This window comes from Schistocerca nitens, chromosome 4 (genome assembly GCF_023898315.1).
Source record: "Schistocerca nitens isolate TAMUIC-IGC-003100 chromosome 4, iqSchNite1.1, whole genome shotgun sequence".
In the NCBI taxonomy this organism is placed as follows: Eukaryota; Metazoa; Arthropoda; class Insecta; order Orthoptera; family Acrididae; genus Schistocerca; species Schistocerca nitens.
This window is the reverse complement of record NC_064617.1, coordinates 202,533,308-202,557,070: the sequence shown is the minus strand read 5'-3', so window position 1 is coordinate 202,557,070 and position 23,763 is coordinate 202,533,308.

The following is a 23,763-nucleotide window of genomic DNA, read 5'->3' as shown; positions in this document are numbered from 1 at the left end:
CTTCTAAGGAATTCAATCTCCAAAAATGCTGAAACACGTATTTTTTGTTTCCGGCTGAGAAGCCATATACAAATTCTCAGTGATTTAGTTTCAAAAGTTCCCTCATAAAGAAATGTTGCCATAAAAATGTTCATCTCCTATTTCACTCCCTTAGGAGTGTAATTTCGAACAATTCCTTACCAGTTGATGCCTAAAAGTATAAGATCAACAACCTCACCTAATTTCAAGTTTCTCTCCTTAACGGTTTCTGCTGGGCCCCGTTGAGTTACTCATTACATTGCCTTTTAAGTATAGATATTAAGTACAGCAGATAATCTATAACGCTTCCAAGGAAATCCCTAATCTAGCTTCAGTTTCACTAGATGATTTCTCGTGAAGTGACTGTAGTTGCTTAGCTACACCAAAGGTATCTGCTCCCAAATTACTCATGTTCCGGATTGGACTCTTCCAATATTCACTGCAGCTTTTTTGGTGGAGGAATTTTAGAAAACCGTGTTTAGTAACTGCGTTTTACTGTCGTCGTCGTCTGTAATATCACAACTGCCATCGCGCAGTGTCTTGCCTTTGGTATAAATTATGCAGATCGTGCTTGAACTCAGAACGCACGCTCGGAAACACTGATAGTGCTAGAGAATGACTACAGTGGAAGTGTCAAAGCCAAGTTACTTCCCATCTTCTTCCCCTAACTTGGCAGTGAGAATGCTGTCACAAAAACAAGCGAGAAAGGGTTTCCTTGCGAAAACGACTGTTGCCTTTCAGCTACTTTATGCTTTTCATTTACGTTCCGCTCTATCCAGAATCAAGTCTCTTATCCATAAACTCGTTCGCTGAGTTGGAACTCTAGTTGATGTATGGTAATGCACTTCTGAAGTTGGATTACATTCGGCGCCTGGGGCAATGAGGTGACGCAAATGCCAGACGCAGTACGCCGAGATACATATTGCACCCGAGCAAGCCGTTTCAGGGGTATCACCAGAGCAGAGAATAACTATAGCTCAAAGCAGACCTGTTACACATTCAATTCCACAGTTAGTTATACCATCGATATATTACCACGCCGTACTCAAGGACCACTAACTGATATTCGAGAGGGACTGCATTCAGAACCTTGTCCGACTGTGACGCAATTCTAATGACACCGCCGATTTATATTTTAAATCATCGATGTAAATCGTACTACTGCTATAATTAAGCAGTTGATGCTGACGGCGAGCTGTCTGACTTTTTAGACTAATTTTTTTTTTTCTAGAACGAAGCAATTCACCTTTTATTTCATCTGAAGGCCCCTACCTCACAATTTAGTATGCACTTAGATAGTTGTACAGGTCATAATGTCTAAACGATGAGGTAGCTTGACTTTACAAATCTTATGTATCACGCGAACTGTGAACAGTATGAACAGAGTCAATAAGTGACACTTTCAACATCCGTGTCTTCGAGACTTTTGAGTTAGTGAGCCATTTGCTAGTCACACTGTGTTCTCGTAACACGACTCTCATTTCAAAATAAAAAGCGTTAGTATATTTCCCTTCTACAAATGAATCGATAGAGATGACAAAGGCTTTGCGATACTGAACTCGCATTGACACTGTCTTCCGACCTCCACATTTAAGTTCTCCGTTGTTCCTCTGACAGTTAAATCGAATGTATCGATGATTGTTTTCATAGCTAAGACAAGAAAGAAAAATTACAGTAGTACCTACAAATTTTTGCACAAGAGGTGGAAATTCAGTCAGCAAACATATAAGCGTATTAAGCAATCTGAAGCCAAGACACTTTGAATTCGGCCAACCATCGTAAAACAGAGTTTCGGTTGCACACCCGAAAGCAAACGGCCCCTCAGTTGTGCCGGAAAACGTGATATACCAGATCATAGCAGCAGTCTTATCAAACTTTTTTTCCACCTGATACATCAACAGAAAGGTTATCGTACGGGCGTAATTCATTTTTGAAGAGAAATTACCTCAACAATTACACACAAATGAATCATTAAGCTACGTGGAAGAGGCGTAAGAGAGTCATATGTACTGGAGACAGATATAGAGTGTACAAGGAGGTGAATCCCGTTTTGAAGTTCTAGTACCTGAGCCTGCGATATGTCGTTGGCGTCAGAGACAGATATTGTGTAAGTTCCGAATGACACCTGGTCGTCATGACGCTTGACGGAACTGTTTATTTCCAGGACTTGGTGGAAGTTATGGAAACGAATTATTTTCATCATCGTCTTATCTACAATTTGAGAAAGCTTTGAGCATTTTTGGTACTAGGTTAAGAGTCGCTGATCATTGCTCCGAAGGTTCAGCATTGGATTCCCAGCGTAATGTATTGACCGCGGGTCAGTCGGCCTATTGAAGACAGATAAGAATCTGTATAGGAGAAAACAGACCAGTCGATAAAATAATAGGCTCTGGTGCTATTTTTATCCTGAAGCACCACCTATTATTCATTCCAAAATTAGAGAAATTAAGTGCGATCTAAGAATAATTAAATCTGCTGTCGCCTGTTACTGCAAGAAAGGAAGAATCAATTGATTGTTGGTGTTAATAACGATCATCCTTCTTTATCTCCTCTGCATTACTGCAGATGACGTGTCACTGAGCACATTTGTTCTGTGCATGCAGTACACGTGAGGCGCCTAGCTGTTTCGACTGCACTGTGTGGAATACGAATGTTGTGTTGTAGTTCACTAACCTGCTGTCTTCAAGTTGATGTCTCCAGTGCAGAAAACAGCACGCAGGTCGTAGGTTTTGTATCTTGAGGCTGAAACTGACTTTTAGCGAGGTTCTGTTCTGAAATAATGTATCACTTCTTTGGGATGCCACTCGCGTATTTTAATATAGCCACACGAGAAGACTACACGAACTTAACACAACACCTTCTCATACAGCAAAGTACATGATCAAACACAATGTTTACGAAAATGTACCTTTACATTATTTGTGGCACGTGTCTGTGCCTCATGACTACCGGAGTGAATCTTTTAATACTGAGTACTGGCAAACAGCCTGCCAGAGACAACATGTCTGTTCTTCTCGACTGTCTAATCCAGAGTGACGACCAGGAACTTAAATAAAAATTTGAAACACATCCTACGACAGACAAGTCTGTTCTTCTCGACTGCCTAATCCAGAGTGACGAACAGCGCGAACGCTTCCGAAGTGCTTCGTCTGCAATTTCGTCAGTCTTTTGTTTTTGATTTAAATTGCTTTTAATAATTCTAAAATGACTGATTGATAGTCAGCTGTTGAGAGATATTTATATTAAAAAGTGAAGTCATTCCAATGAGTAGTGTAACTAATAATAATAACTATACTTGAACGTTTTGGCGCCCTTGCTCCGAACACAGCAGCCAATCACAGAGCAGTAGCATTATGCAGGCGGTCTTTCTCACGGGAATAGTACCGAATCTAACATCTGTCACAGGTGCCTCACACCACATTTCGTCATCTGTATACTTCTTACATCTCCACTGCTCTGGCAACAGCTTCTTGGAGCCTAATATGATGGCTGACTAAGCCAGAAATATTACACTGTCCATCGCTATTGATGTTGGGGACGTGACCACGGGGATCTCACGAGCATCCGTTTGGCCAAGGAGTGTTACTCAATCCCTTTCGACACAGCACGGGAACGATGTAGTTGTGTACTGACTGCAAGTGCATTTGGCATAGTGTGGATACTAGGTTATGTACCGACGTGAGTACCTTTGGTAACAGCACGACATCGCCTGCAGCACCTCTCCTGGGCTCGTATCCATATCGGTTGGACCCTAGACGGCTGTAAAACCGTGATCTGATCAGATGAGTCCCGATTTCAGTCAATAAGAGCTGATGGTTTGGTTGGAGTGTGGCGCAGACCCCAAGAAGCCATGGAGCCAAGTTATCAACAAAGATTGTGGAGATGGACTGTGTTTACATGGAATGGACTGCCTCCTCTGGTCCAGCTGAACCGACCATACACTGGACACGATTATGTTCCACTACTTGGAGACTATTTGCAGCCATTTATGGACTTCATGACAATGCGCCATGTCACCGGACGCAGCTGTTCACGATTGCTTTGACGTACATTCTGAACAGTTTGAGCGAGTGATATGGCCACCCAGATCGCCCGACATGAATCCCGTTGAACATTCACAGTACGTAAATAAGAGGTCATAATTAAAAAACAGTCTTCATCGCAAATTTCGGAACTGCAGCAGTCAGTTCAGCGACGTGGATCTGCGCAGCCTGCTCCATGAAAGTCCATCTGCCGTTCTGGAGTCTGATGGTGATCCTTAAGGATTGAAACCGGTCGCTCCGATTAATAGAAATTTGCTATCAAGACTGTTTGTAATTAACATATTGATATAAGATTGCTGATAATGTTTAAAAAAATTGTAATAAGAGGTCAGTTCGTGCGCAGAATCTTTCACAGGCAACACTTCGGCAATTATGAGCGGCTGCAGAAGCGGTATGGCTCAGTATTTCTGCAGGGGACTTCCAACGACTTGTTGAGCTCATTTCACGTCGAGTTTCTGCACTTCGCGGGGCTAAAGGATTTCCGAACGATATTAGGAAATATTCTATGACTTTTGTCACCTCACTGTAGCAAAGTGCCATGTTGTCAGGTGGAATGTATCAGAAGAAAGTTCTCTAAACCACCCAATACATCTGTCTTGGGGTGGCCGAGAGACTGGAACGCAAACATAGGCCAGCCCCTACGATTGACGAACACTGGAATAGGGTTGAAGGAGCATGGAATGACTTATCTGTGGCATGCAAGACTGGCGTTAACTTTTACGAAGGAAGCGTAAGACCTCACGATTCCCGTGCTGCCCTGATCCATCTAGATACAGAATGAGTTCGAATGTTTCTATGGTGAGAACGTTCTCTGGATCTCTTACCCACTGAAAACATCTATACCCAGGTGATCGAGAGAGTGGGACACAATGCATTCGCCATCAGTGGTGGCCGAGCGGTTCTAGGCGCTTCAGTACGGAACCGCGCGACTGCTATGGTCGCAGGTTCGAGTCCTGCCTCGGGCATGAATGTGTGTGATGTCCTTATGGTAGTTAAGCACGGGGTTGCAGGAACTTGCAATGAGTTACCTGCGCATGCAAGTTCGTTTCTACTGTATGAGTAGTCGGTTTGGAGCCAATATTGCAGCAAGAGGTGGTTACTCTGTGTACCAAATTTAACATCCTGTATACTCCTTAATAAACCACAAATTTCACCACTTATTCTTCCGTATGTACTGTATACGAACAATGAGTACAATTTCGTTATTACGTGTCCTTCCAGGTGGTACTATTTTAAATACCAGTTACGACAATTATGCTTTCGTATAGATATCTCCTGTGATGTTGACGATGATCAGTTCCAATTTTTTTGACGGACAGCCATACTGATCTCTCTTAGGCGGTCATTCCTTTTACGCACCAAGCGAAGTGGCGCAGTGGCTAGCATACTGGACTCGCTTTCGTCATGACGACGGTTCAAACCCGCTTTCGACCATCCTGGTTTAGGTTTCCAGTGATTTCCCTAAAACGCTTCAGGCAGATGCTGGGATGGTTCCTTTCAGACGGCGTGGCCGATTTTCTTCCCCATCCTTCCCTAATCAGATTGGACCGATAACCTTGCTGTGTAGTCTCCTCCCACCAAATCAACCAGCCAATCTTTTACGCATTACTTCATACTTGTCGCGTAATCTTGCTCCAGTACAAAACAAGACAAGAAAGTTTGTCTAGCTTTTCACTGCCTGTATCAGTCTCGCGAATACCTTCTAAATGAACGTAAGTTCTGGAAAAATCCACGCCTTGTTGCAGACTCACTGAATTTGACAACTTCGGTTCCGTTGCTAGAATAATAATTTTTAATGACATAAATGAATTACGTTTGGCTACAGAATGCTGGATGTTACCAAAGGAAATCCATAATGAAGATAAATTGACGGCTCTCCCTTTTGGTGCGCACATTTCGAACGAACGTTGTTATCATAGATTACTTTTTAATCCGACACCACTTGACATTTCACAGAGCAGCTGCGCTTTGCGCCATATGTGCCAGCGCAGGATACAAAGCACTGGTACTCAGCGTTGTCACATCTCGAATTTCTCTCTCTCCCTCCCTCCCCATTCCTCCCTCCCTCCCTCTCTCTCTCTTCCAGTTCCCCGTGCGCCAAAGTTCTATATCTTTCTTTTTTTGCTGTCACAATGTATCGAATAGCTAACAACACGGACGTTTGTCACAGCTAACCGCCTAATTGTGTTTGCACTGCAGGCGTCGTTTCCAATAACGGGACTCATCGCGAAAAATAACACCAGCGAATTAGCGTCCGGTATGCGGCAGCTGGATCCCGTTCTGCTGTTCTGGAGGGCCTATCAGAAACTGCGCACAACCTGAAAATCCAAGGGGTGTCTGCCCACATGCAAGCCATTGTGCTGCATGGAAGTATTTATGGAGTCTGTTAGCTGTACCAGCAACATCTTTACAAAAATTGAATTACAGTGGTCTACAATACAATTCAATCTCACACGATGTCAGGGAAGTGCGTTGAACATGTAGTTTGTCCTCACAAGGAGTTTCAATTGACGTTTTTCCATTCCTAGATAATAGTCTGGACAAATATTCAGCCATGATTTATGACCCTTGTCGTCCTTCTACATTTTTCACCCCAATCTTGAGCGAAATCATTAGGTTTGTTATTTACCACGCAGAGATATTCAATGAAGCACCTGCAATTCCTGATAGGACAATAAAATACGAGGGTCGTCCACAAAGTAACTTTCGTTTGGTTATATAAAACAAACGTGTACAGCTACAGAAAAAATATTTATTGTTCAAAAATCTGCTACTGTTAAACTATCTTTCTACATAGTTTCCGAAATTTTGTAGGCACTTGTCATAGTGTGGCACAAGTTTTCCTATGCCTTCTTCATATAATGTTGCCGACTGTGTATTCCACAATGTGGTAACATGTTCTTTCTGCTCGTCATGATCGTTGAAGTGTTGACCACCAAGGACAGATTTGCGGAACTTCCATAGCAACAGCACTAAGTGTAAACTTAAGGTTGTGCTTAATCTTCTCTTCAAACGTGTGAACCAGTTCATCAGTAACCACAGACGGGCGTCCACTTCGTTCTTCATCGTGCACTTGATCACGTCCTTCATTGAACAGTCTGACTCCTCTTCTAACCATTGAATCACTCATAGCATTTTGTCGGTAAACCTCACAGATTTGCCCATGAGTTTCCTTTCATTTAACTTTCTTTGCATTTCGAAAACTAATCTCAGACCTGATTTCACACGCGGTGGCATTTCCAATTACGGCTGACGTTATAAAGAAGCATTACGTAGTACACGTCCGCAGCAGAAATCTGAAAATGGCGTACATGCCTTCTCCTTGAGTCATAGTATAAGTTTGGTGACAATTGATTTCCTTGAGGCAGACCATTACTTCGACTGGTCCACGTGCTTTTTTGTTTATCGAAACAGATGTAGAATCTTCTGTTCTCAATAACTGACTGCATAGCTTGAATTAAACTGTAGTCTTTTTAATTACTATGTAGCTTGTCCAGTAAGAAGCTATGATTTATGACGTCGTAAGCAGCAGACGTATTCCCCAGAGCACCTCCTGCAATTACACTACTAGCCATTAAAATTGCTACACCACGAAGATAACGTGCTACAGACGCGAAATTTAACCGACAGGAAGAAGAGGCCGTGATATGCAAATGATTAGCTTTTCAGAGCATTCACACAAGGTTGGCGTCGGTGGCGACACCTAAACATGCTGACATGAGGAAAGTTTCCAACCGATTTCTCATACACAAACAGCAGTTGACCGGCTTTCCCTGGTCAAACGTTGTTGTGATGCCTCGTGTAAGGTGGAGAAATGCGTACCGTCACGTTTCCGACTTTGATAAGGGTCGGATTGTAGCCTATCGCGATTGCGGTTAATCGTATCGCGACATTGCTGCTCGCGTTCGTCGAGATTCAAATGACTGTAAGCAGAATATGGAATCGGTGGGATCAGGAGGGCAATACGGAACGCCGTGCTGGATCCCAACGGCCTCGTATCACTAGCAGTCGAGAAGACAGGCATCTTATCCGCATGGCTGTAACGGATCGTGCAGCCACGTCTCGATCCCTGAGTCAACAGATGGGGACGTTTGCAAGGCAACAACCATCTGCACGAACAGTTCGACGACGTTTGCAGCAGCATCAGCTCGGAGACGATGGCTGCGGTTACCCTTGACGCTACATCACAGAAAAGAGCGCCTGCGATGGTGCACTCAACGACGAACGTGAGTGCACGAATGGCAGAACGTCATTTTTTCGGATGAATCCAGGTTCTGTTTACAGCACCATGATGGTCGCATCCGTGTTTGGCGACATTGCGGTGAACGCACATTGGAAGCGTGTATTCGTCATCGCCATACTGGCGTATCACCAGGCGTCATGGTATGCGGTGACATTGGTTACACATCTCGGTCACCTCTTGTTCGCATTGACGGCACTTTGAACAGTACACGTTACATTTCAGATGTGTTATGACCCGTGGCTCTACCCTCCATTCGATCCCTGCGAAACCCTACATTTCAGCAGGATGATGCACGACCGCATGTTGCAGGTCCTGTACGGGCCTTTCTGGATACAGAAATTGTTCGAATGCTGCCCTGACCAGCACATTCTCTAGATCTATCACCAATTGAAAACATCTGGTCAGTGGTGGCCGAGCAACTGGCTCGTCACAATACACCAGTCAGTACTCTTGATGAACTGTGGTATTGTATTGAAGCTGCATGGGAAGCTGTACCTGTACACCCCATTCAAGCTCTGTTTGACTCAATGCCGATGCTATCAAGGTCGCTATTACGGCCAGGGTGGTTATTCTAGGTACTGATTTCTCAGAATCTATGCACCCAAATTGCGTGAAAATGTAATCACATGTCAGTTCTAGTATAATATATTTGTCCAATGAATATCAGTTTATCATCTGCATTTCTTCTTGGTGTAGCAATTTTAATGGATTCTATAGCTTTTAGACCTTACCTTGTTCCGTACTTTACAGGTACAAACATTCATCTTAGCTGTAGGTTGTGGTTCTTTAAGTGACTGTACTCTTTTTAGTATTAATCGGTCGGATGATTTCAATAGATAGAATAATGTAGATACTCGCCAGTAGCTGTTTGTTTCTTACGTCAAGAAATATTCCTATTGTCAGGTACAGCAATTAAAGATCTTATCGACACTTCTTTTCTGAACAGTGCATCTACTAACGCACGTAGTACCACTTATTTTCTTCCAGGACCAGAGTGCTTAACCTGTTCATTACATGTCTGTGCCCCCATCTTATCTATTTTTCACATTTCTTGAACCGTCATCAAGCTCTTCAGTTTGATGTGTTATTCTTGTCTTAAGACTTAGCAACGCCAGTTTGTTCTTGCCGTTAACAACAAACTGCCGAACGACTGTAAATGCGATTATTTCACTCTCAATGGTATCAGGCTTTCTTTTTTTTCAGCTTAAATTCTTAATCACGTTGCACTCAAGGTCGCTGCTATGTGTCATACGATTTCTCTCAACTGTCTCAAGACATTTCTTGTGCCTCACTTCAATCATGACTTGATTAGGGTCTTTCCGCATTCTGTGGTATCACTATTGAAACGGTTCTACTCACACAGCTCCCAGTAATTTTCCGTTGTTAGCTTTAAGTCATTTGTTGTTCCCTGTAGGTACGTTTGTCGGCGTTTCCTGAATATGTGTTTACAAAGTACAGTTATTACAGGTAGTACGTTCACAGAAGCATCAAAATCTTTTGGTGTGGTGATGTGCCGTATCTTTCTGTCAGAAGTTCATGCATAGTCATTCCAACAACCTTTCTTGAAGCTCAATATTCTTCTGTAGGTGATTTTCGTTGGTTTTACTGCGAAAAATGTCCTGGAGACGGATAGGCTGGTTGTTACAATTTTGGGATTGACTTCGTTATGTATTTTTAACAGCATTGTTCAGCGTTAGGAAAGACGAAATACTGAACTGGGTTGCACCATTTCTGCCATAAACTACTGCTAAAAGAGTGTGATAGTTTAGCATAGTGAATTAGCGTTAAGTTGTACCCCACAGCCCATTGTTCAACGCAGCTTCCATCGGTTTTACTAGTTTAGTTGGTACAGGGTACTAATAACGCCATTTACGAATTTAATTTTGTTGCGGCTGAATGTTTTTGGCGAGTTTAGCGCAAAATCTATCCCTGGTGGTTTATATATAGAAGTAATAAACCGGATGTCAATTTGTATGGTATCTTGTTTCCCCGTAACAGCAGCTTGGGTAACGTTATTCCCAATTCTCACATGTGCTACACCTCTGTGCTTCAGATACCCGTTACAAAAGGTTTAATAGATAGTTTTTGTGTTTCCTGAACACACAGAACATAGTAATAGTTCATTGTCCATATGCCTGACAAAATATCTGCTTAATCCTGTTGTTACCCTCTGTATTCACGCTCAGAGTAGTCGTTGTCGGTTCTGAGAAGGACTGTTACCTATTTTTAGTTGTTCGTGTTCGGATTAAGATGATTGGAGAATTATGAATTGCCGAAAATACACGTAGTAGTAATCGCATAAAACTTGATAAGGTGCGAAACAGCCATTGACAGCTATGTTGCAAAAGAACTCTTTCAGGAAATTTAAGATCAATGAATTGAGGAAGGTTAGCGTTGATAATTAATTGATATGTATTTGAGTTAAACCAGCGTGTAGCGACTAGCTAGAATCAAACAGAATGTGATCGTAACTGACCCCTTCAAATCAGACGGTACAACATAAGATGAAGCGTATTGTTTTTAAGGCAAACAGTTTCGAGGTATTGTAGGCAGATTGCCGTGTACTTTGTATCTTTTTTTAGAGGCACCTTAACACGGCAACTCTCGGTAGAGCGTCAACGACCTCGTCTTTGATGGTTCCGTACAGCAGCAGTCACTGGCACGCGAACGCCGACTTAAGTTCTTTATCAAGGTTATACGTAATCGCGTCGGCGTCTTGTATGGTCATTATTTACTCGTGAGCTACATTTTATGGAAATAAGGTACTTCATTTTCATACGTAAATGTTTACTGCTCTCTTACAAACTGACATTTTCCATTCTCCTGTTGTATTCTTACAGCTATTTAGAAACAAATACAGCGAAGACAACAGAGGATCATGTATTTAAGACTACAAGGCCTAACAGAGATCCTTGGATAACACAGGAGACACTGAATTTAACTAACGGAAGGAAAAATATAAAATAGCAGCCACGGAAAGAGGTGAAATGGAATACAGATTCTAATGAAAGAGCCTAACAGGAAGTAGAAAATAGCTAAGGAGGAGTGGCTAGAGGAGAAATGCAAGGCTGTAGAAGCGTACGTTCTGAAAAAAAAAAAAAGATGATGTCAACTGTAGGAAAATTAAAGAGATCTTTGAATAAAAGAGAAGCAGCTGAATGAATGCTAAGAGGTGAGACAGCAGCACAGTGCTGAGCAAAGCAGCGAAGGCAGAAAGGGGAAATGAGTGTATAAAAAGGCTTTACAAAGAAAGAGGACGTAGATACAGTATTACAGAAAGATAAGAGGAAGTAAAGGAGGGTTGGGATGAGAGATATGATATTGCTAGAAGACTTTGGGTAGAAGACTTTGGCTAGAAGACTTTGGCTAGAAGACGTTGTCAGAACACCATGGACCGAAGTCGAAACAACATCTTAGAGTGGACGACAGTCTTCAGGATTAGTGAGATCCTTAGGGAAGCGGGAAATGACAAAACAATTTCATCTGGTGTGATAGATATGATATAGACGAAATACGTTCAGACTTCTAGAAGAATGTAATAATTCCAATTCCAAAAACGCAGTTGCTCACAAATATGTATTTGACCGAACTGTTAGTGTAATAAGTCACGGTTGCAAAAGTGTCACGAATTATTTACAGATGAATGGAAAACTGATACAAGCTGGTGTCGAGGAAGATCGGTTTGTGATTCAGAAAAATGTATGGACACATGAGGCGATACTGATTTATCTGAGAAGGTGGGTTAATGAAAGGCATTGTAGACTCTGAGGAAGCTTTTGACAATGTTGACAGGATGACATTCATTAAAATTACGAACTTAGGGGGATAACATACTCGACAAAAAGTTTATTCAAAATATTAACAGAATCAAGACAGTAATGATTATAGTCAAATGATATGAAAGAGGAGAGCAGTTGTGAAGTTAGTGAGAAAGAGCTGTAGATTGTCCCCGATGTTAGTCAATCTAAAACTGAATAAGCAGTGCACGAAGCGAAAACAAAATTTGGAGAGGGAATTAAACTTGGTGGAAAATTTATAAAAACTTTCGGGTTTGCCGGTGACATTGTAAATCTGAAACCAACCGAGAGAACGTTGTAGAAAATTCACTTAACATATTCTTTACCTGAATAATTCTCCTTTCACCCTACATCAGCTTTAGGAATCCTTGCAGCCACCCTGCTCCAAACACCCATGATTCTCTTATGGTTCGCTTGCTGCATAATAACCATGTATAATGTGTGAATTCAAATTTTCTGAGACAAATGTTTATCTTTTCAGGTGAGTGACGTGATCAGCTTCCACAACTTACGCCTTATCGTAAGTAACAGAAAATTTTTCACTCAATAGCAGCGACACACTCGCTAGCGCGCGTGCGTGTAGTGTGTATGTGTGTGTGTGTGTGTGTGTGTGTGTGTGTGTGTGGGTGTGTGCGCGCGCGCGCAGAAACGAAGTGTCTCTCGATCTTGGCAAAAGATCTTAATAATTCCATTTGAGAAGCGTTATACTGGAAGAATTAAAAGTCGTGCAGTCTGCCTTCGCAGAAAACGTGGGGAAGAACAGCACCCTGTCAGTGCAAAACGTTTCGAGACTTCATTAATAAACAATAGAGAAAAGTTAACATGGTGTTTTAGTGCTTAAGGTACTCGACGTGGTCTCCCCCCACTTGAGCACAGAACGTTGTATGACCATATGAGACTTGCAGAAATGTCCTACTTTGGGACATTGCTCAACTGGGGCATCACATTGGCTTGAATGTCAGTTATATCGTCAAAGCCTGGACCTCTCACGTGAAATTCTGCCCTCTGTCGTTCTGAGGTAGGTTCGTATTGATAGCACTAAGTCTCGTCACCTACGCTGAGCTTTTTTTTTTTTTTTTTTTTTTTCCAGAAAACAACTCTCCGCATTCCGCACTTCAATCATGCGCTGTAGGTGTCCACGCGACCGTGTTTTTGTTCCAGGGTCAGGGAACGCGCCACAAACTTCTCATGGACTTTTCTCTTCTTCAGAGCATGCTAGAAAAGGTCTTGAATACCAGAATGAGAGATGTTGGTCCGTTGCAATTTGTAGCTGAACAACATTGACACAATACTGTCTTACGTCCACAACTTAACACATCAAAAGTTCCATAAGTTTGTTCTTGCCTATGTTATTATTTTTATTTAAAATGACCATGAAACCGTCCTGGAATCACACATAGTCGGTTAACCATTTCCCTTTAACGATTTTAAACTTAAATGTTGTTCAAATGTGTGTGAAATCTTATGGGACTTAACTGCTAAGGTCATCAGTCTCTAAGCTTACACACTACTTAACCTAAATTATCCTAAGGACAAACACACACATCCATGCCCGAGGGAGGACTCGTACCTCCGCCGGGACCAGCCGCACAGTCCATGACTGCAGTGCCTGAGACCGCTGGGCTAGTTCCGCGCGGCAAATTTAAATGTATCTGTGTGTTTAATTGCTACATTTTATCACTCTAATAATTTTCACATTTCGCGAGGCCGCTATAGACATTACTTCCTGTACTTCTCATTTATAGCATTCTGTACAGTTTTATAATTGATGAATACGTGTTGAGTAGATCTGGCGAGCTTACGGCACAAACATACACTCCTGGAAATTGAAATAAGAACACCGTGAATTCATTGTCCCAGGAAGGGGAAACTTTATTGACACATTCCTGGGGTCAGATACATCACATGATCACACTGACAGAACCACAGGCACATAGACACAGGCAACAGAGCATGCACAATGTCGGCACTAGTACAGTGTATATCCACCTTTCGCAGCAATGCAGGCTGCTATTCTCCCATGGAGACGATCGTAGAGATGCTGGATGTAGTCCTGTGGAACGGCTTGCCACGCCATTTCCACCTGGCGCCTCAGTTGGACCAGCGTTCGTGCTGGACGTGCAGACCGCGTGAGACGACGCTTCATCCAGTCCCAAACATGCTCAATGGGGGACAGATCCGGAGATCTTGCTGGCCAGGGTAGTTGACTTACACCTTCTAGAGCACGTTGGGTGGCACGGGATACATGCGGACGTGCATTGTCCTGTTGGAACAGCAAGTTCCCTTGCCGGTCTAGGAATGGTAGAACGATGGGTTCGATGACGGTTTGGATGTACCGTGCACTATTCAGTGTCCCCTCGACGATCACCAGTGGTGTACGGCCAGTGTAGGAGATCGCTCCCCACACCATGATGCCGGGTGTTGGCCCTGTGTGCCTCGGTCGTATGCAGTCCTGATTGTGGCGCTCACCTGCACGGCGCCAAACACGCATACGACCATCATTGGCACCAAGGCAGAAGCGACTCTCATCGCTGAAGACGACACGTCTCCATTCGTCCCTCCATTCACGCCTGTCGCGACACCACTGGAGGCGGGCTGCACGATGTTGGGGCGTGAGCGGAAGACGGCCTAACGGTGTGCGGGACCGTAGCCCAGCTTCATGGAGACGGTTGCGAATGGTCCTCGCCGATACCCCAGGAGCAACAGTGTCCCTAATTTGCTGGGAAGTGGCGGTGCGGTCCCCTACGGCACTGCGTAGGATCCTACGGTCTTGGCGTGCATCCGTGCGTCGCTGCGGTCCGGTCCCAGGTCGACGGGCACGTGCACCTTCCGCCGACCACTGGCGACAACATCGATGTACTGTGGAGACCTCACGCCCCACGTGTTGAGCAATTCGGCGGTACGTCCACCCGGCCTCCCGCATGCCCACTATACGCCCTCGCTCAAAGTCCGTCAACTGCACATACGGTTCACGTCCACGCTGTCGCGGCATGCTACCAGTGTTAAAGACTGCGATGGAGCTCCGTATGCCACGGCAAACTGGCTGACACTGACGGCAGCGGTGCACAAATGCTGCGCAGCTAGCGCCATTCGACGGCCAACACCGCGGTTCCTGGTGTGTCCGCTGTGCCGTGCGTGTGATCATTGCTTGTACAGCCCTCTCGCAGTGTCCGGAGCAAGTATGGTGGGTCTGACACACCGGTGTCTATGTGTTCTTTTTTCCATTTCCAGGAGTGTATATTGTGGCTACTGTACAGCAGTTTATGAATAGTAACATTATTCACAGTATGATTCGGCCGGCATTGTGGTCTAGTTTACACCATAATCTAAATATGTGAGACGATGCTAAGCCGATTTCGTGTTTATTTTGTGCTGATGCCACTATGGCTTTATTATATTACGACATTTCTCAAAACCGGTACGCATCGTCATATTTTAGACGCATGTGTCCACATCTGTGAAAGTTACAATTTTTCGTTACGGGTTATTTTATTATGATGTAATCTGTCCTTTAGTTCTGTTTCATTTCCCATGTTTTGCTGCAGATCTGAAGATGGTCACTGCTGACAGAAACTGGCAGTGTAAGGACCAAATTACTGTGACCACTGACGGAAATAAAATAAATTTATTTTACGGTTCCTGCAACACCGTTTTAATTCAGGATCGTGCCGCTGCCTGTGAAACTGAACACTGCCTGCTCACGACTGTTTAGTCGAATCAAATCCATTTTGTTATTGTTCTTAGTTCAAACTGCCACCATAGTTACTTCGCTGACATCATTTATACAGCAGAAATCACTCTCGGAATTTTTTTGATGGAGAGCGTACCTTATCGGCTTTGTAGTTGACAATAGATCTTCCGAGTAATGTGGTAAATATGCATGGCTCTCGCATTGCACCATTGACTTATAAAGTGTCTTGATAGCCTGGTGTATCATCTTTTCCTTCGTGGAGATTTGTAAAACACTCACATAGCAACAAAGTGAATGCTCTGACTCCAGACATGCTGGCAAAGTGTGAGATTAGTTTGACGGTAATCTGGATGTTTGCTGTGCGTCCATTGGAGGATACATTGATCATTCCTGAAAGCTAATTGAAAACTTTGATTTTTAAACAGAAGAGATAATTCTACCCCTTGTAGAGTTGTAAAACTGCCGTAGGCTACTGTAGATCGTCGTAAGTAACAGAAGATTACGGTAGTTTTCCTAGTAGCCTTAGTCAGTTAATATCGCAACTGCATTACCTGTTCGTTGCGAGTGTTGCATACCTGTCAGGGGTTACCTCAGTTCGATCGCATTGTTTGTGTATGTGACCAGGGTCTTACTAGATTCCCCTAGGAACTGGAAGTGGTGAACCGTCTAGAAGCTGAGTGAGGATGTATTGAGGACCTAACCTACAGGACGTTTTTATTCTACATAGCTACCCTCCTGTTTGTTACTTAAATATAAACAGTAGCACTTCTTAATATTTAATCTGGGTTTGCCTTGAAAATTCTTGATTTGTAACGTGAAACAGGGGATGATCTATTAAAAATAAGAAACAGTAAAGGTTAGTCGTATAGAGCTACAAAACGTAATTTCTTCACAAAAATAAGTTAAATTTAAGAAAAGAGAAAACAACTCAATCATCGCTTCGATACTTCATCGAGCTTACATGAAAAATGATTCTGTTGCTCATAAACAAATGTCACATTTGTCAGTAAAACAAGAAACTGTTGCTTACTCTCTTGAGTGCAAAATAACGACAATAATTATGAATTGTTTTTCTTCATGCAGCTGTACTTGAATCAAAAGTAATGCATTGGTTACGTAAAAGCGGAAAAGTTACACGATCAACTAACTTTTATTACTCATAAAATATAATTTATATTGTGTAAGGATACTAAATGTACTGACACTGAACGATGTGCTGTTCTAATTATGCGCAAAATAAACATCAACACAAATAAAAAAAGCAAAGAGAAATCGTCAGCCCCCAGTTTCTCACTCACACATTTATCTGTTTCTTTCCCCACCAATATTACCTGTACATGACTGTAGTTTTGTTATAGGGCATCTCTAACCTTAAAGTATTATTTACGCGCATGGAGAAGTTACTACTATACAATTTCTGACTAAACTTTTGATTATACAAACCCCACAGCCACTCACGTAATTTGAAATTATCTCCGGGTTCCTAGTTTCGTTCATGCATGAAATGTGTTGGTAATTGAGAATGTGGACAACCATCAGGTGTATAATGGAATGCCGGCCGCGGTGGTCTAGCGGTTCTGGCGCTGCAGTCCGGAACCGCGGGAGTGCTACGGTCGCAGGTTCGACTCCTGCCTCGGGCATGGGTGTGTGTGATGTCCTTAGGTTAGTTAGGTTTAAGTAGTTCTAAGTTCTAGGGGACTTATGTCCTAAGATGTTGAGTCCCATAGTGCTCAGAGCCATTTGAACCATTTTTATAATGGAATGACGACAGTGAAAAGTTGTGCCTGGTCGGGACGCGAACACGGATTTCCCTCTTATCGCGAGCGGTTACCTTATCATTCTTTTTAACATTTTAAGTTGGTTTCTTTGTCACCACACAGTACAAAATAAGCCATGTATTACAAAACTTACGATAGTGCAAATCATACCTAAAAACTGTATAATACCGAGCGAGGTGGCGCAGTGGTTAGCACACTGGACTCGCATTCGGGAGGACGACGGTTCAATCACGTCTCCGGCCATCCTGATTTAGGTTTTCCGTGATTTCCCTAAATCGTTTCAGGCAAATGCCGGGATGGTTCCTTTGAAAGGGCACGGCCGATTTCCTTCCCAATCCTTCCCTAACCCCAGCTTGCGCTCCGTCTCTAATGACCTCGTTGCCGACGGGACGTTAAACACTAACCAACACTACCACTAAAAACTGTATCGTGGCGACAATATAACTAATTACAGTACTAATATTCAATCATTCATATATATATATTACTCATTTTCTCTCCATGAATAATCGTTGTTGTCTCATGGCACGTCAAGGCTTCGGGCTGCTCCTTGCGTTGACCGTCTCCCAGGCAAAGATTCAGTACGGTGAAGGAGAATTCTCGCGCCGAACGAAGAACACTCGTTAATTTTTGTATCAACTGTCCTTCCGAGACACAGCTATAAAAGTGTTTCCTCCGGGCGAGATTCGATCCGACGACCTATGGATATCTGCCTACAGAATCTCTACAGTTCACTGAAATTCAAGTTTTCAGTTCGAGTTTTAATTCCTTTCTGAGTACCTTGTCATTACTTGCAAAGTCAGCTGACCAGCGTGTGAGGGATGACATTTCAGGGTTCTGCTGAGGCCTTCACGGTTAGCGTAGCGACCTTACGCTACCTGCGCACGACTCACAGGCAGACCCAAACACCCATATGTCGTCAACGATGTGTCTTGAACCTGTATTCGTACATCCATAATATACACTACTTGCCATTAAAATTGCTACAGCCGGCCGAAGTGGCCGAGCGGTTCTAGGCGCTACAGTCTGGAACCGCGCGATCGCTACGGTCGCAGGTTCGAGTCCTGCCTCGAGCATGGATGTGTGTGATGTCCTTCGGTAAGTTAGGTTAAAGTCGTTCTAAGTTCTAGGGGACTGATGACCTTAGAAGTTGAGTCCCATAGTGCTCAGAGCCATTTGAACCAAAATTGCTACACCAAGAAGAAATGCAGATGATAAACAGGTATTCATGGGACAAATATATTATACTAGAACTGACATGTGATTACATTTTCACGCAATTTGGGTGCATAGATTCTGAGAAATCAGTACCTAGAATAACCACCCTGGCCGTAATAATGACCTTGATAGCATCGGCATTGAGTCAAACAGAGCTTGGATGGGGTGTACAGGTACAGCTTCCCATGCAGCTTCAACACAATACCACAGTTCATCAAGAGTACTGACTGGCGTATTGTGACGAGCCAGCTGCTTGGCCACCATTGACCAGACGTTTTCAATTGGTGAGAGATCTGGAGAATGTGATTGCCAGGGCAGCAGTCGAACAATTTCTGTATCCAGAAAGGCCCGTACAGGACCTGCAACATGCGGTCGTGCATCATCCTGCTGAAATGTAGGGTTTCGCAGGGATCGAATGGAGGGTAGAGCCACGGGTCATAACACATCTGAAATGTAACGTGTACTGTTCAAAGTGCCGTCAATGCGAACAAGAGGTGACCGAGATGTGTAACCAATGTCACCGCATACCATGACGCCGGGTGATATGCCAGTATGGCGATGACGAATACACGCTTCCAATGTGCGTTCACCGCAATGTCGCCAAACACGGATGCGACCATCATGATGCTGTAAACAGAACCTGGATTCATCCGAAAAAATGTCGTTCTGCCATTCGTGCACCCAGGTTCGTCGTTGAGTACACCATCGCAGGCGCTCTTTTCTGTGATGTAGCGTCAAGGGTAACCGCAGCCATCGTCTCCGAGCTGATGCTGCTGCAAACGTCGTCGAACTGTTCGTGCAGATGGTTGTTGCCTTGCAAACGTCCCCATCTGATGATGACTCAGGGATCGAGACGTGGCTGCACGATCCGTTACAGCCATGCGGATAAGATGCCTGTTATCTCGACTGTTAGTGATACGAGGCCGTTGGGATCCAGCACGGCGTTCCGTATTACCCTCCTGATCCCACCGATTCCATATTCTGCGTACAGTCATTTGAATCTCGACCAACGCGAGCAGCAATGTCGCGATACGATTAACCGCAATCGCGATAGGCTACAAGTCGGAATCGTGACGGTACGCATTTCTCCACCTTACACGAGGCATCACAACAACGTTTGACCAGGCAAAGCCGGTCAACTGCTGTTTGTGTATGAGAAATCGGTTGGAAACTTTCTTTATGTCAGCACGTTTTAAGTGTCGCCAACGGCTCTAACCTAGTACGAATGCTCTGAAAAGCTAATCATTTGAATTTTACAGCATCTTCTTCCTGTTGGTTAAATTTTGCGTCTGTAGCACGTCATCTTCGTTGTGTAGCAATTTTAATGGCCAGTAGTGTATAATCCCGTACAGTGAGACATTTTGCTTGAAAGTCCGTTGCCCATTTCCGGCGGATGAATATGAAACTGCAGTGCCTGTGTTATTCCGAATTACGATTCAGTAGAACAGGCACTACAACGTTGTTTATTCGTTCATGTGAACATATAGTATCATAAAATCGGATGAACCGTTTAAAACAGTGTCCGAGTTGTCGCCACTGAGATGACACGAGATAGCAGTATCGGCGTACTGGGACGGACCGCAGGCCGGTTGGCTTTTTGTCGGTCGGTCCTCCGCTGGGGGCGCGGTGTTGCGGGCGGGCGCCGCCACGGCTAATGGACGCTTGGCGTCGGCGCCGTGTCCGCCAGAGTGGGCCTCGGCGAGCACTCCACTCGCCGCCCGATCGCGGGCAGGGCTGTCCGGCTGGCCGAAACCTCGTGGGGGAGGGGTGTGTGGTGGGGGAGAAGACGGTAAATCGCAATTACCTCCAGCCGGCGCGGGTGTCACGTGCCCGCCCACAAATAAAGGAACAGCCGCGCTCCACTGCACTTGCTGCCGGCGGGTTTCCTTCCACGTATTGCATCCTCCGCTGAGGCGCAGGTTCCCGCAATATGATACTGTGCTGGACTAACCTCTGTAATAAAATCCTATTGAACTCGCCACTCATTCCGTGAATCCCCGATCTATACGACCACTACTTCATTCTCGTTTTCATCTACATCTACATACATACTCCGCAATCCGCCATACGGTGCGTGGCGGAAGGTACCTCGTACCACATCTAGCATCTTCTCTCCCTGTTCCACTCCCAAACAGAACGAGGGAAAAATGAGTGCCTATATGTATCTGTACGAGTCCTAATCTCTCTATCTTATCTGGTCTTACCACGAAATGTAAGTTGGCGGCAGTAAAATTGAACTGCAGTCAGCCTCAAATGCTGAGTCTCTAAAGTTCGTCAGTAGCGACTCACGAAAAGAACGCCTCCTTTCGTCTAGAGACTCCTACCCGAGTTCCTAAAGCATTTCCGCAACACTCGCGTAATGATCAAACCTACCAGTAACAAATCTAGCAGCCCGCCTCTGAATTGCTTCTATGTCCTCCCTCAATCCGACCCGATAGGGATCCCAGTCCCTCGAGCAGTACTCAAGAATAGGTCGTATTAGTGTTTTATAAGCGGTCTCCTTTACGGATGAACCACATCTTCCCAAAATTCCACCAATGAACCGAAGACAACTATCCGCCTTCCCCAAAACTGCCATTACATGCTTGTCCGACTTCATACCGCTCTGCAGTGTTACGCCCAAATATTTAATTGACGAGACTGTGGCAAGCGCTACACTACTAATGGAGTATCCAGACATTACAGGATTCTTTTTTCTATTCATCTGCATTAATTTACATTTATCTATATTTAGAGTTAGCTGCCATTCTTTACACCAATCACAAAAAAATGGTTCAAATGGTTCTGAGCACTATGGGACTCAGCTGCTGAGGTCATAAGTCCCCTAGAACTTAGAACTACTTAAACCTAACTAACCTAAGTACAACACAAACATCCATGCCCGAAGCAGGATTCGAACCTGCGACCGTAGCGGTCGCGCGGTTCCAGACTGTAGCGCCAGAACCGCTCGGCCACCAACGGCCGGCACACACCAGTCACAAATCCTGTCCAAGTCATCTCGTATCCTCCTACAGTCACTCAACGACGACACCTTCCCGTACACCACAGCATCATCAGCAAACAGCCGCGCATTGCTATCCACGCTATCGAAAAGATCATTTATATAGATAGAAAACAACAGTGGACCTACTAAACTTCCCTGGGGCACTCCAGATGATACCGTCACCTCCGATGAACATTCAGCATCGAGGACAACGTACTGGGTTCTATTACTTAAGAAGTCTTCGAGCCACTCACATACTTGAGGACCAATCCCATATTCTCGTACCTTAGTTAGGAGTCTGCAGTGGGGCACCGAATCAAACGCTTTCCGGAAGTCAAGGAATATGGCATGCGTCTAATACCCTTCATCTATGGTTCGCCAGATAACATGTGAAAAAAGCTCGAGTTGCGTTTCGCAGGAGCGATGCTTTCTAAACCCGTGCTGATACATGGACAGCAACTTTTTCCTGGCCTTACCCCGTATCCCAACGGTATTTGGCAATGCTAGTGTTGGAGGGTCACTAACTCTTCACCTCCCCCCGACCTACTTGTTCGCTTCTTGTTTTATACAGGCAAAAGTGGAAGAACGTTTCCGAATTGTTTGCTAATCGTGTAACGTGGACGGGACTTCTGTACTATACTGGCACAGAGGGATTTCAATAAGCAAAGGAACACACTTTTTTTCCTGAAAGCAGGTTGGTTTTGTACAGGATTTCAAGACAATATTATTTATTCCTCACTCTCTTGGCAACAAAACCCTACTTTTAAGTGTAATCTCCATTCAATGTAACGGCCTTACACCACCCTACTGGGAGGCCCTATATGCCCGTAAGGTGCTACCCTAGTGATCGACGTCACATCCAACAACTTGCTGCGTATATTACCTCCCCATCGTCCACGTACTGCTTCCCGCAGAGTCCATCCTTCGTTGGGTCAAACAGATGGAAGTCGGAAGGTGCGAGATCCAAACTTTAGGATGGATGAGGAACAACACACCTTTCAGCACCGCAACTGGTGTTTCGGCACTGCCAAAAGAGACGTTCAGCTGAGCAGCGAGGTGTTGCATTGTGATACGTCGATCACATTGTATGAGTGTCCGCACGTTGGGGGTATCGGACAGGTTTACACAATCTTGTTGCGGTGATGACAGATGCCTCGTCCAAAGATATGCGTACCGTTGTTCACTGCCAGGTATCGGTGGACATTCTGTAGTCGGTTATGAATATCTGCGACTTTCTTTCCGTCCAAAGACAGTCAATTAGAGCTTTCTGCTTGGAAATCAGGAATTCTTTCTCAACAGCAAAGTTTTATATTACTTTATGCCTTCCGCACAGTATTTCTGTGTCAGTAGCTCAGGAGCCTGACGTGGTTAGTGTGCAGCACGCGAAATCTTCAGCAGTATGCTGAGGCGGTAGTAGCTGGCGGCATGCAAGTCGTGAGTTTGATGATGGTGGTGGTGGAATTTTGCAGGCGCTCTATGATGCTGCTGGAATGTGCGCAGGCTGCACGTCGAACCCAAGATTTTTAAGACAGAACGTAAAGATTCTGTTAATACGGTAACGTATTGCTAAGCTAGAATGCCAATCTATATAAATAAAGATGTCACTGTTCGTTCTTTCACAATGTTAAATCTAGGAAACTTCTTCATGATTCCTTTGAAACTTTGACACATCGTTGCACTCTAACACGCGTGTGCTTTTATACACCTACTGCTGTACCAAATGGCTACAGATATATATCATTTTATTTATTGTATATACAATACACATATATTGATAGCAAAAGCCTTATGTTCTGTCTTCTAAATCTTGTATTGCAAAATCTTGCACCGCTTTAGTAGGTAAATGAAAACAAGCGTGTATTCGAATGCGATGATCTTTTAAAATTTCAAATCATCTGGTTACACGATTTGTACAAACGAACATTGCATCTACTAAAATGTAAACGTTCGTGTGTTCAAAATCTTGTCACTGTTCTTCAGCAATTGCTTTGA